The 13,753-nt window shown below is 53.2% G+C and overlaps 1 protein-coding gene across 3 annotated transcripts in view; it reads left to right on the top strand.

The window, feature by feature from the left end:
* FANCD2 (FA complementation group D2) overlaps nt 1-13,753 on the top strand; it is a 536,781-nt gene that overhangs the window by 394,375 nt on the left and 128,653 nt on the right. The gene's annotated exons all lie outside the window — the stretch shown is intronic.

Raw genomic sequence — 13,753 nt, 5'->3', positions numbered from 1 at the left:
AGTCCAGACTGCTGGGTTTTGCCCCCCCTCTAGCACAGCGCTTCTCAACCGGTGTGTCACGACATACCAGTGTGTTGCCAAGCACCTGTAGATGTGTCGCGTGCTCCTGGTCTCCCGCTGCTCTTCCTTCCCTGCTGCCGTTGCCACCGGGCTATCAGTATGTTCAAGACCAGTGGGAATGGCAGCAGTGGTAGAAGAATCAGTGGCACCTGCTGCTGGCCTTTTCTTCTTCCCGTGCCCCCCCCCCCCGTGACCCGGAACAGGAAGTGATACGCGGTGCGTGGGAAGGAGAAAGAGCCATGCCACGTGGAAAAATAGTGGCGGCAGCAGCATCGGCCTCCGAGCAATCAAAGCAGCCGGTAATTGGGAAAGGAGACAGCAGCGTGAGCCTCCCGCAGCTGATGGGATTCTTCTTTCTTGGCCTGCGGGGGCTGGAGGAAGAGGCTGCTGCAGCTACCATTTGTGCTCGGGGGGGGGGGGGGAGAGGAAGTGAGTGAGAAAAAGAGAGAGAAGCAGCCAGCCTGTGTGTGATTGAGAGCATGTATGTGATTGAGAGAAACTGGTCAGAGAGCTGATGTGTGTGTATATGTGAGAGACAATGAAAGTGACTGCTCAGGGAGATGACTGTGTATGTGAGAGTGAGATATTAGTCAGGAAGGTGACTGATGTGTGTGCGTGAGAGAGAGAAAAAGCATGGAAGTGAGAAATCTGGGTATGTGAAAAAGCATGGGCATAAGAAGCCTGGTGTTGTGTGTGTTTGTGGGGGGGGGGGTGGGTGGGTGTGAAAGAGAGCATGGGAGTGAGAAGCCTGATTATGTGAGAGAGAGCATGGGAGTGGGAAGCCTGTGTGTGTGTGTGCATGCATGAGAGAGACTGGTTAGTAAGATGATGGTGTGTGTGAGAGAAAGAGGCTGGTGTGTGTGAATGTGAGAGAAGAATGTGATTCAGGGAATGAGAAGCCTATGCATGTGGAGAGCGAGCATGGAAATGAGAGAGAGACTGGTGCGTGTGTATCAGAGAGAAAGTGTTTATGGGAATGAGAAGTCTGTGCATGTGAAGAGAATGAGCATGGGAGTGAGAAACCTGGGTGTGTGTGAGACACAGCATGGGAGTGAGAAACCTGGGTGTGTGTGACACACAGCATGGGAGGGAGAAACCCTTTATATCTGAAACATAAAATGGGAGTGGGAAGCCTGTGTGTATGCATGAGAGAGATCAGGTGACTGGTGCGTGTTTGTGTGTGTGTGAGAGAGAGAGAGAGAAAGAAAGTGATTATGAGAATGAGAAGCCTGTGCATGTGAAGAGTGAGCATGGGAGTGAGAAACCTGGGTGTGTGTGAGACAGGATGGGAATGAGAAGCCTGTATATCTGAAAGAGAATATGGGAGTGGGAAGCCTGTGTGTGTGTATGCATGAGAGAGGTCAGGTGACTTGTGTGTGTGTGTGAGAGAGAGAGAAAGAAAATGATTATGGGAATGAGAAGCCTGTGCATGTGGAGAGAACAAGCATGGGAGTGGGAGACTGGTAAGAGTGTGTGTGTGAGACAGAAAGTGATTATGAGAGTGAGAAGCCCATATATGTAAGTAGAACATGGGAATGGGAAGCCTGTATGTGTGTGTATGCATGAGAGAGGTCAGGTGACTGGTGTGTGTTTGTGTGTGTGAGAGAGAAAGAAAGTGATTATGGAAATGAGAAGCCTGTGCATGTGGAGAGAACAAGCATGGGAGTGAGAGACTGGGGTGTGTGTGTGTGTGTGAGACAGAGAAAGTGATTATGAGAGTGAGAAGCCCATATATGTAAGTAGAACACGGGAGTGGGAAGCCTGTGGGTGTGTATGGCATGAGAGAAACTGTTCAGGAAGGTGACTTGTGTGTGTGTGTCAAAGACTGTTTGGGAGAAGATTGGTGTGTGAGAGACAGAAACTGGTCATGGGGGCACGACTGGTATGGTGTGTGTGTGAGAGAGAATGGGCACTAAGGAAGAGGACCATGAGTATAGAGCTCAGCTTCTACTGCTGCTTCTGGTGTGTGCCACGGTCTGCATGGAAGGGGAGTAGGAGAGCTGCTGGAGGGGGTAAGTAAAGGTGGCTTTTTAAGTTTATTTTTCTTGATTGACTGCCATTTTAATTATTTAATATTATGTGATGTCTGTTTTTTTGAAATATTTTATTGGTGTTTGGAGAATGTTTAATAGTTTTATGAGTTTTTAATTGTTGGATGTTATTCTGTTCATAGCTGTTTTGAAGCATTTATTCTGCTTATTAGTATAGTTTTACAATTATTTCTGTGTGGGGATCTATAGCTGCTTGCTAGTTCTGTTTTCCTAATAAGAGGTGTATTGGTTTTTAGGACCTGATTTAATATTTTTAGTGTTGCCTTTTCATAGATAGGGTTGCTCCTGTTTGAGTGTATTCCATAATACAGGTGTAACTGTGTGCGGATTAGTTTATGTGCATTACTACAGATCCTGGGAGTATGTTAGGTCGGTTCTGTGTCTGTTACCGAGATGAGATATTTTACTAGCATGTAAGCATTTGTATCAGTCTTATTTGTTGTGTTTTCTCAAGAGGACATACATTGGTGGTAAACTGCTGTCTTTTCATAAGTAGGGCTATTGAGCCTGGAAGTAGAAGGTGTTTGAGTTGCTGTTACTGAGATGACACCAGAACCAGAATATCTTTTTTGTAGGGTGAGTTGTATGGGGGAATGTCATAATTCTGCTTTACATCCATTATTGTGGGTATGGGGGGTTCCTGTGGATGCAAACTGTACTTTCCTGTACGTACCCAGATCAGTCCAGACAGTGGGTTGAGCCTCCTTTCCAGCAGGTGGAGACAGACTAAAACTTGAAGGATGCCCTATATCAGGACAGAGCCTATCCTCTAACCCTTCAGTATTCGTCTGTCTCCAGCAGGTGTAGCATCTCCCCTTCGGTTCTCTGCTGTAGGCTAGTCAGCCTTTTCTTCTGTCTTTTTGTAGGCTCTAGCAAGTATTTCTTTTGGTTCTCGTTTGTTTTAAAAAAAAAAGGGAAAGTTTGCTTTTTTTTTTAGTGATTTTTCCTTTTTCTGTGTGGGAGATGGCCCCATCTCCCAGCTCTTGCCCGGCTCAGGGGGGGCTTTGCCTCTTTTGCATCGCATAGCCTGAGTCCATGGACACTTTCAGGTGTGGGGACCGAGTCTCTCTGGGTCTCGTTCCCCCCCCCCCCCCCCCAATCTGGCTGCCGAGAGAGTTTTTTGAACCCGCTGCTCCGCTCAGTAAAAAAAAAAAAAAAAAAAAAAGTTTTAAACTTTCAATAAGTTGCAGGTACTCACCTACCTCTAACTTATTTGCAGCAGTTGACCAGCATTTTTTCATTTTTCTGGTCAGAGCAGGCCTTGAACCGGCAGCCAGACAAGCAGGAGGCAGCAGGTTTCCCTCCTGCTGTGCAGGCTGTCACTCAAAGCTTTTTTTCTGCTTTTTTTTCTTCAGCCGCGGCTCGGCTATGTCCCGGCAGGCAGCCTGCCTCTCTTGTGGGCTGCCCTCCTCGCGTTTTTCGCGGCAGGGTTTCTGCACTGCTTGCCTGCCGGGTGGGGAAGGTCCCTCCTCGGCAGGACAAGCAAATTTAGCCCGGAGCTCCATTTCTCCCGGCATGGCCAGGCCTTTCCCGGGTCAGCAAAGCCCAGGAACGGCGGTCATGTTGGATTTTTCATCGGGGCTGATTTCAGAGCTCCCTGGGGCTGGGGGGCCATATTTTTTTGATTTGGTCCCCGATTTGGCCCCCGCGGGTCCCCAGGAGGGGGATCTTGACCCCTCCTCGCTCCCCCCCCCGGGCAAATCCAGGGTCCCTTTTTCGGCGGATTTCGTCCTTCTCATGCATAAATCTTATTTAGCTAGCTTGCATGAGCAGGACGAAAGCCCCCCCCCCTTGCCCCCCCTGCCAAAAATCCCTCGTTCAGCGCCGTTGACCGCTGGACCGGCTGTGGAGCCCCAGGGGCCAGTGCGGGTGGTCCCGGGGGTTCCCCCCCCCCCCCCCGGTGTCTCCCGGGCCCTCGGACCCCACCGCTTCTCCGGATGCCCCCCCCCCTTAGAGGGGAATGACCCCAGAGCCCTCCATTTATTTTGTAAGGAGGAATTGGAGCCCCTCCTTCCCTTTGTACTGCAGGAGCTGGGTCTGGAAAATTCTTCCGTGGATAATCTCATGGCCTCGCTGCCCAAGGACATGAATCCGGTCCTGGGGGGCTCCGGCCTCCGGCCTCGGCCTTTCCCTTCCACCCCATGCTCAAGCTCTAAATCCTACGGAAATGGGAGACCCCTGAGGGTGAGCTCCAGGTGGGGCGTGCGATGGATAAGCTCTATCACCTCCCGGAGGAAGGTTTGGAGCTGCTGCGATATCCCTCTGTGGATTCTTATGTCTCTGCAGTGGCCAAACACACCACGATTCCAGTGGAAGGTTCCATGGCTCTGAAGTATCCACAGGATCGTAAGTTAGAGGCTCACTTGAAGCACATCTTCGACGTTTTGGTCCTCGGGGTCCGGGCGTCTTGCTGTAGCAGCCTCATGATGCAGGCAGGCCTTCAGTGGGTCCAACAGTTACTCTGTGCCCGGGATCTTCCGCCAGCAGAGGCAGAGCAAGCCGAACGTCTGGAGGCCGTAACCGCCTATGTATCAGATGCCCTCTATGATCTGGTCCGTGTGCAAGCGAAGGCGATGGTTTCGGCAGTGGCTGCCCGGAGGCTCCTTTGGCCACGCCATTGGTCGGCTGATCAGTCGTCAAAGACTCAGCTGAGCACACTGCCCTTCAAAGGTAAGATGCTCTTTGGAGAGGATCTCGAGAAGCTTATGGATTCCTTGGCTGATAACAAGGTCCATAAGCTTCCAGAGGACCGTCCTAAGTCTTCCCGGTCCTTCGCACCCTCCCGGTCTCGTTTCAGGGGCCAGAGTTGCTTTGCTCCTAGGGGGTGGAGCGGTTCCGCGAGTGGTTCTTCTCGTGCCCAGTCCTGGTCGCAGTCCTTTCGTGGCAGGTGGCCGTTTCGTGAGGGCCAGCCCGCGCGTGCCACCTCTAAACCTGCCACGCAATGAAGTTCAGCTGACTCATGCCTCAGTTCCTTACCTCGGCGGACGCCTCTCCCTGTTTTTCGAGGAATGGGTCAAAATCACATCGGATCAGTGGGTCCTCGACATTATCAAAGACGGGTACGCTTTCAAGATGGTCAGGGAACTGCCGGATCTCTTTCTTTCCTCGCCTTGCGGACGGGCCAAGAGGGACGCGGTGGTGCGGACTCTCTCCAAACTTCTGGATCTGGGGGCGGTGGTCCCAGTTCCGGAAAGGGAGATTAGCGCCGGCCAGTATTCTATTTACTTCACCGTGCCCAAAAAGGACGGGTCCTTCCACCCAATCCTGGACCTCAAGAGGGTTAATCGGGCCCTCAAGATCCCTCACTTCCGCATGGAAACCCTGTGTGCAGTCATTGCGGCGGTCCGTCCCAGAGAGTTCCTTGCTTCCCTCAATCTCGCAGAAGCGTACTTCCATATTCCCATCCACCGCGACTACCAGAAATATCTCCGATTCCACATTCTCAATCAGGACTTCCAGTTTCGAGCTCTCCCCTTCGGCCTTGCGACCGCTCCCCGCACTTTCACGAAAGTCATGGTAGTGGTAGCGGCGGCTCTGCGCCGGGAGGGGATTCTCGTCCACCCCTATCTGGACGATTGGCTCATAAGGGCCAAGTCAGTGACTTCCTGCCAACGGGCGGTGGATCGCGTTCTGGAGCTCCTTGCCTCCCTCGGGTGGATAGTGAACTTTTCCAAGAGCAAGCTTCAGCCCTCTCAGGAGTTGGAATTCCTGGGAGCCCACTTCGACACCTGAGTAGGCAAGGCTTTCTTACCACGGGCGCGCGCCCTCAAGCTGATCGATCAGGTCCAGAATCTGATTGCGCTACCTTCCCCGACAGCCTGGGATTATCTACAGGTCTTGGGATCCATGGCTTCCACCATCGACCTCGTCCCCTGGGCTTTTGCTCATATGCGTCTGTTGCAGAAAGCTTTGCTATCCCGTTGGCAGCCAGTGTCGGAGCAGTTTCACATAGTCCTTCCGTTCTTGGACTCTACTGTCGACGAATTACAGTGGTGGCTGTCTCTTCCTCATCTTCTGCAAGGGATGCCTCTTCAAGCTCCACAGTGGACGATAGTGATCACGGACGCCAGCCTGTTGGGCTGGGGTGCGGTCTGCCTTTCTCAATCCACCCAGGGAACCTGGTCGCAGACTCAGTCTTGTTGGCATATCAATCGACTGGAAACTTTGGCGGTCCGCCTGGCTCTTCAGGAGTTCCTTCCTCTGATCCGCAGCAAGGTGGTAAGAGTCCTGTCCGACAACTCCACCACAGTGGCCTACATCAATTGCCAAGGGGGCACTGGCAGTCCCATGGTAGCCTTAGAAGCCAGCCGTCTCCTCTCTTGGGTGGAGCGACACCTACAGTGCCTTGCGGCCTCTCACATCGCGGGCAAGGAAAATGTTCAAGCCGACTTCCTCAGCCGTCAGTCGCTCGATCCGGGAGAGTGGGAGCTCTCGGACGCGGCCATGGCACTGATAGTGGACAGGTGGGGTCCACCTCACCTCGACCTCATGGCGACTCTGTGCAATGCCAAGGCCAATCGGTTCTTCAGCCGCTGGAGGGAGCACGGCGCAGAGGGCGTGGATGCTCTGGCTCTACCTTGACCGGCGGATGTCCTTCTGTAGGTGTTTCCCCCATGGCCACTGGTGGGGAAAGTTCTCAGGAGAATCGAACTCCACCGGGGACCGGTGATTCTCGTCGATCCCGAGTGGCCGCGAAGACCGTGGTTCGCGGATCTCATCAATCTAGCGGTGGACGGGCCCCTGCGCCTCGGTCATTTTCCTAGTCTCCTCCGGCAGGGGCCTGTATTTTTCAACCAGGCCGATCGCTTCTGTCTAGCGGCCTGGCTTTTGAACAGCGTCGTCTGAGGCGTAAGGGTTATAAGGAGGAGGTCATCTCCACCCTGCTGCGAGCCCGAAAGCAGTCGACTTCTCTGGCCTATGTGTGCATCTGGAAAGTTTTTGAGTCCGTGTGTGCAGAGTCGGGTGTTCCGGCACACTCCGCCTCGATTCCTCTGGTTCTTTCTTTTCTTCAGAAGGGTCTTTCTAAGGGCCTCTCCTTCAGTTCTGTACGCGTTCAAGTGTCTGTGCTCGTCTCTCTCCTGGGGCGGGTGGACGGTCATTCCTTAGCTGCTCACCCAGACGTGATTCGTTTCCTGAGGGGTGTTAGGCACCTTCACCCTCCCTCTCGTGCCACATGTCTGTCATGGAGTCTCAACCTAGTCCTTCGTGCTCTCTGTGCTGCTCCCTTTGAGCCTCTTCGCCACGCTACGCTCAAGGATTTGACACTCAAAACTGTCTTTCTGGTCTCTATCTCCTCCGCTCGCCCGGATCTCTGAGCTCCAGGCGCTGTCCTGTCAGGAGCCCTTCTTGCGTTTTTCTGATTCCGGGGTCTCCCTCAGGACGGTTCCTTCCTTCTTGCCTAAGGTTGTCTCCGCCTTCCATGTCAACCAGTCGGTAGAACTACCCGCGTTCTCTCCGGAGGAGATTGCGGGTACGGCTGGTGGCGACCTTCGTCGGCTAGATGTCAAACGAGTCTTGCTTCACTATCTCCAGGTCACCAATGACTTCCACGTATCGGTCCATCTCTTCGTCCTTTGAAGTGGTCCCAACTGGGGTAAACAGGCTTCTAAGACCACGATTGCGCGGTGGTTGAAGGAAGCCATTTCCTCGGCATATTTTGTCAAGTTCGTCCGCTTCCTGAGGATCTGAAGGCCCATTCTCTACGTTCTCAGGCTACTTTGTGGGCGGAGAGTCAATCTGTCTCCCCGCATGAGATTTGCAGGGCCGCCACTTGGACGTCTCTGCACACTTTTGCTCGGCACTACCGTCTGGATGTGCATGCTCCGGTTTTCGGTTCTTTTGGGCGGCAAGTGCTTCGAGCGGGACTATCTCGGTCCCACCCAGTTTAGGGAAGCTTTGATACATCCCACTGTCTGGACTGATCCGAGTACGTACAGGAAAGGGAAATTAGTTCTTACCTGTTAATTTTCGTTCCTGTAGTACCACGGATCAGTCCAGACGCCCTTCCCTGTCTATCTTCTGTCCTCTCGAAGCTTGTTTTCTTGCAGGTTCGCAGATTTTCCTATTTCACTTTGTGCAAGATTACTGAGCAATTACACCGGAAGCCTTGGTCGTTTTTTATACCAAGTTTATGCAAGAGCGTATAGGTATACCATGTTTCTACATTTATTCTATAGTTGCTCCTTTTGAGCTTTATGGTTACTTACTTGATCCTATTCTTGGGTTTGTTGTTTTCTGTTTTGACATACGTTATACTGAAGGGTTAGAGGATAGGCTCTGTCCTGATATAGGGCATCCTTCAAGTTTTAGTCTGTCTCCACCTGCTGGAAAGGAGGCTCAACCCACTGTCTGGACTGATCCGTGGTACTACAGGAACGAAAATTAACAGGTAAGAACTAATTTTCCTTTTACATCTAGCCTCGTGACGATCATGGGTCAGTGTGTCTTGCATGAGAGAACCATCTGTCAGGTGTGTCCCGACAGAAAAAAGGTTGAGATGTTTTAAAAATAAAGCTCTGCCTTATATAGGAGAGTGCCACCTACAATCCGCCAGTATTTCTCTGTCTCTAGCAGATGGTGGAGGTGCAAAACCTACAGTCTGGTCAGAGTCTTTATTTTGGGTTTGATTATTTTTAGTTAGAGTTTTTTCTATGTACGTTTCTAATTTCAGAGTTTGTCTCTTTAAATTTCTTAAAAAAAAAAAATAGAAGCATTTCCTATGGTCCGCCTCCCAGAGGGTTGTTAGGCTCTGAGAGGGCCGTCCCCTGCTGGTCAGAGGTAGCTGCCGACGGGGGTTGAGGACCCTAACAGTTTATTTGAGGCAGCGTGGGTGCGATACCGGGGAGCCCAGCACACTCCACCCTAAAGTTCAGCACCCTGGACCACGGTAGGCTGGTTTTGCTTTTTAAAAAAAATATATATATTTTGAGGTAATTTTCTTAACTTTTGTTTTTGATCGGGCAGGCTCTCCCTCCCTTACTCTTATCACGGGGAGGGGGGGGGGGGGGTCGCCATGTTTTCGGTCTTGGGGGATGGGGGTAAGTTTTGAATTTTTTCAGCTTCTTTTTTCTCCTCTCTGCCTTCCCCGATGCCGTGGACGGCCGCATGTCACGCGTGCGGCTCGGCCCACGCGCGGCTCTCCCGCCAGAACTTATGTTCACAATCCTTACCGGGGGGAGATGGTTCCTCCGATGCAGGGACGGCTAGAAATATTACTAAAAGCAGGCCCCCCGCGGGTTCCTTCGCCTGCAGCAGGGGAGGCTCAGTCAGCTCAGGATCCTTTTCCTTTAAGAGCGGGTACAGAAGCCATTTTACACTCGTTCCGCGCTGCTACTGTGCCTACCATGGGGGAGGGGTCTTTTCCGCCTCAATTATCTCCTCAGCCGCGGCCCCCTGAAAACAGAGACTCACAGCAGCCTGTCTCCCCTGGCCCGGAGGTCAGTCCTGAGGGGACTTCTGACACCTCCTCTGAGTCCTCCTTCATTGTTTTCTAAGCACCCCAAGACTGATAAGGGGACGGGGCCTATTCCCTGAACGTACCCGGATCAATCCAGACCATGGGTTGAGCCTCCTTTCCAGCAGGTGGAGACAGACCAAAACTCAAAGGGTATCCTATATGAGGACAGAGCCTACCCTGCAGCCCTTCAGTATTTGTCTGTCTCCAGAAGGTGGAACAGCTCACCCTGTGGTTCCCGGTTAGCTTGCCCTTTGTTCCCTTCGGGGTTTTCTTCTTGATTCTTTTCCTGGGGCAAGCTCAAGCAAGTATCCTTTTCATCTGATTTCTTGTGTAAAAAAAAAAAAAAATTTTTTTTACTTACTGTGTCAGGGAGACAGTTCTGTCTCCCTCGCTCTTGGGGTTCCTAGGGGGGCTTGGCCCCTTGATTTACTCAGCCTAGGTTCCCTTCCCGGTGACCTTTTTGTGGGTGATACTGGTGGTGCCAGTCACTCTCCCCTAGTCTGCTGTCTTGCCCTGAGCTGCCCATTCCTCGGGTGCTCTATCAGGGACGCGAATTACCCTGTTGCTGTCTGTAAAGGAAAAATAAATAAATAAATAATATAATCAAAGACAGGCAGCAGTCATATTTTATTCTTTGCTTGTGCAAGTTAAAAAAAAAAAAAAAAAATATATATATATATATATATATATATATAAAGGCAGCAAGATTTTTTTTGGTAGGAGGGAGTGAGGTTAGATCTGCTCCTCGCCTCTGGGACTCCCCTATCAGCTGTTTTTTTCTGTGTATTGCGGCTGCCTGTTTCTCTTCATGCCGCGTTCTAACCTGTGCCTGGCCTAAGGAGAGCCGGCCTCCCAGCTCTCCTGCGATGGGGTGTGCTCCCGATGCCTCCCGGGGGGGGGGAGGGCTCCTCTACGGCAACACAAATTACTCGAGCCTGGGGTCAGGCTCCCCGACGCATGGCCAGGCCGTTCCCGTCCCGAGAAATCGCGGGAACGGCGGCCATTTTGGGTATTTCGGAGGATGCAGGATCTGCTTTTCCCGGGGCAGGGGAGCAGAATTTACCACTTTTACCCCCCGATTTGAGCTTGGTGCACTCTCGGGGGGGGGGGTGTGACACGGACCCCACCTCGCCCCCCCCCCCCCCCCCCCCCCCCGTGGAAAAATCGTTTCAGGACCGTTTTTTATCTGATTTTGTGCTGCTATTGCCTACAGAGGGAGGTGGACCCCTCCCTACCTGTTCCCCCCCCCCCCCTGAAAGTTCCTCGGATGCTCATGCCGGCTCCCGCAGCGGATCCTGACCCACAAGGCTCTGTTCGGGTGCGGGTGGTCCCGGGAATCCCCCTCTCCCTGGTGGACCCCCCACAGCCCCCCCGTGGACCCTCTTGATGAAGGTGATGGTGAGGCCTCGGCTCAGGCCCCGTGCTCGAGGGTGATGATCCCCGCATCCTACGATTGTTCCAGCGTGAGGAGCTGGAACCTCTCATTCCTTTTGTGCTCCAGGAATTGGGAATTGATGCCCCGTCGGATGATTCTGTGGGGGCAGCGATGACTCCAAACACGGACCTGGTCCTGGCGGGACTTAAGGCACTTCCGCGTACTTTCCCATTCCATCCTATGCACAGTCTGCTCTTCCTGTGGGAATGGGAAGCCCCTGAGATGGGTCTCCGGGTTGGAAGGGCTATGGACAAGCTCTACCTGCTTCCAGAGGACTGCCTGGTCATGTTGAAAATTCCGAAGGTGGACTCTTCAGTCACCGCGGTAATGAAGCATACCACCATCCCGGTGGTGTGTGCCACAGCGTTGCGGGATGTTCAGGACCGCAAGCTTTAATTTAATTTGAAGCGGATTTTTGAGGTCCTTGCTCTTGGAGTCCAGGCGACAATCTGCAGCAGTCTCATGCAGCGGGCAAGTCTTAGGTGGATGCAACAATTATTCAGCACCCAGGACCTCCCATCTGCAGAGGCAGAGCAGGCAGAACGTTTGGAGGGCGCCATCGCATATGGCGCGGATGCCCTTTATGATTTGCTTCGCGTCCAGGCAAAAGCTATGGTTTCCGCAGTTTCGGCCAGTCTCTTCCTCTGGCTACGCAATTGGTCCATGGATGCTTCATCGAAGGCTCAACTGAGCACTCTTCCCTTTAAAGGCAAGTTGCTTTTTGGTGAGGACCTGGAACAGTTTATTAAATCATTGGGCGAGAACAAGGTTCATAAGCTGCCGGAGGACCACCCCAAACAGTCAAAGTCTTTCTTCCCGACTCGTACTTGCTTTATGGGGCAACGCCGGTACAGCAATAGGGCGCGGGGTTCTTTTCCTAGAGGCGGCGTGTCCAGGTCCCAGTCGTGGTCTCATTCCTTTTGGGGCCGTCGAGGCTTCCGGGATGGCCACCAGCAACACCCAGCCACCAAGTCCGCTCCCCAATGAGATCCAGCCGGTCCATTCCTCCACACGAAACTTAGGTGGGCATCTTTCTCGGTTTCGCGAGGAGTGGGCCAAAATCACATCCGATCACTGGGTCCTTGGGGTGATAGAACACGGTTAACCGTTAAGAGTTTGCCCGGGACCTCTCGGATCTATGTCTCGTTTCCCCTTGCGGCCAGTTCAAGCGGCCCGCGGTCTGTCAAACCCTGGTCAGGCTCCCGGAACTGGGGGTGATCATTCCAGTGCCAGTACAAGAACAGGGCGCCGGCCAGTATTCCATTTACTTCGTCGTTCCCAAGAAGGACAGTTCTTTCCGTCCAATCCTGGATCTCAAGCGGGTCAACCGGGCCCTCACGGTTCTCCGTTTCAAAATGGAGACCCTGCAGGCGGTGATCGCAGCGGTCTGCCCCGGCGAGTTTCTAGCATCCCTCGACCTGACGGAGGCTTATCTCCACATTCCAATACTGCAAGAACATCAAAGGTTTCTTCGTTTTCAGATCCTGGGCCAGCACTTCCAGGTCCGGGCTCTTCCCTTCGGTCTTGCCACCACTCCCCGCACCTTTACCCAAAATCATGGTAGTCGTGGCAGCTGCTCTCCGCCGGGATGGAATCTTAGTCCATCCTTATCTGGACGACTGGCTGGTAAGGGCCAAATCCTCTGCCCTATGCGCGCAAGCAGTAGACAGAGCACTAGTCCTCCTCACTTTGCTCGGCTGGATAATCAACTACTCCAAAAGCAATCTTCAGCCCTCTCAGATCCTGGAATTTCTGGGAGCTCGCTTCGACACTCGGGTTGGGAAAGTTTTTCTCCCGGACTCGCGGGCACTCAAGCTGATCGATCAAGTGGACAGTTTTGTCTCCCTACCGCTTCCCACGGCTTGGGATTACCTGCAGGTCCTGGGGACCATGGCTTCCACGATCAACCTGGTCCCCTGGGCATTTACGCATATTCGTTCTTTACAGAAAGCGTTGTTATCCCGCTGGAAACCGGTGTCCGAGCAGTACCAGGAGGTCCTGCCTCTTTCTGACTCTACCATTGCCGACATATAGTGGAGGCTCTCGCCGGCGCACCTCCTCAAGGGGATGCCTCTCCTGACTTCCTCGTGGGTCATAGTCACGACGGACGCCAGCCTCTCCGGTTGCGGGGCCGTCTGCCAATCTCAAACGACTCAGGGTTTCTGGTTCCCGCTCCAGTCCCGTTGGCACATCAATCGCCTGGAGGCCCGTATGGTGCGCCTGGCCCTCAAGTTCTTTCTTCCCCTGATCCGCCACAAGGCGGTCCGAGTCCTGTCAGACAACTCCACCACCGTGGCCTACATCAATCGACACAGGAGTACTCGGAGTCGTCTGATGGCGCTGGAAGCCTGCAAGCTCTTTCTCTGGGCGGAGAGGCACTTGGATCGCCTGGCTGCCTCCCACATAGCAGGCAAGGAGAATGTTCAAGCCGACTTCCTTAGTCGTCAACAGCTCGACCCCCGGCAAGTGGGAGTTGTCCGACGCGGCGATGGATCTAATTGTTCACAGGTGGGGGTCCCCCTCACCTGGATCTCATGGCAACGTTGGACAACGCCAAGGCTCCCCGGTTCTTCAGCCAGTGGAGGGAGCATTGCTCGGAGGGAGTGAACGCGCTGGCTCTTCCTTGGCCTCCCGACGTCGTTCTCTACGTGTTTCCGCCGTGGCCGTTAGTAGGGAAGATTCTCCGGAGAATAGAGCTCCATCGTGGTCTGGTCATTCTCATGGCACCCCCCCGCCCCCCGAGTGGCCCCG

This window comes from Rhinatrema bivittatum, chromosome 4 (genome assembly GCF_901001135.1).
Source record: "Rhinatrema bivittatum chromosome 4, aRhiBiv1.1, whole genome shotgun sequence".
Lineage (NCBI taxonomy): Eukaryota > Metazoa > Chordata > Amphibia > Gymnophiona > Rhinatrematidae > Rhinatrema > Rhinatrema bivittatum.
The sequence above is the reverse complement of the archived record's forward strand: the minus strand, read 5'-3'. Positions and strand labels throughout refer to the sequence as shown.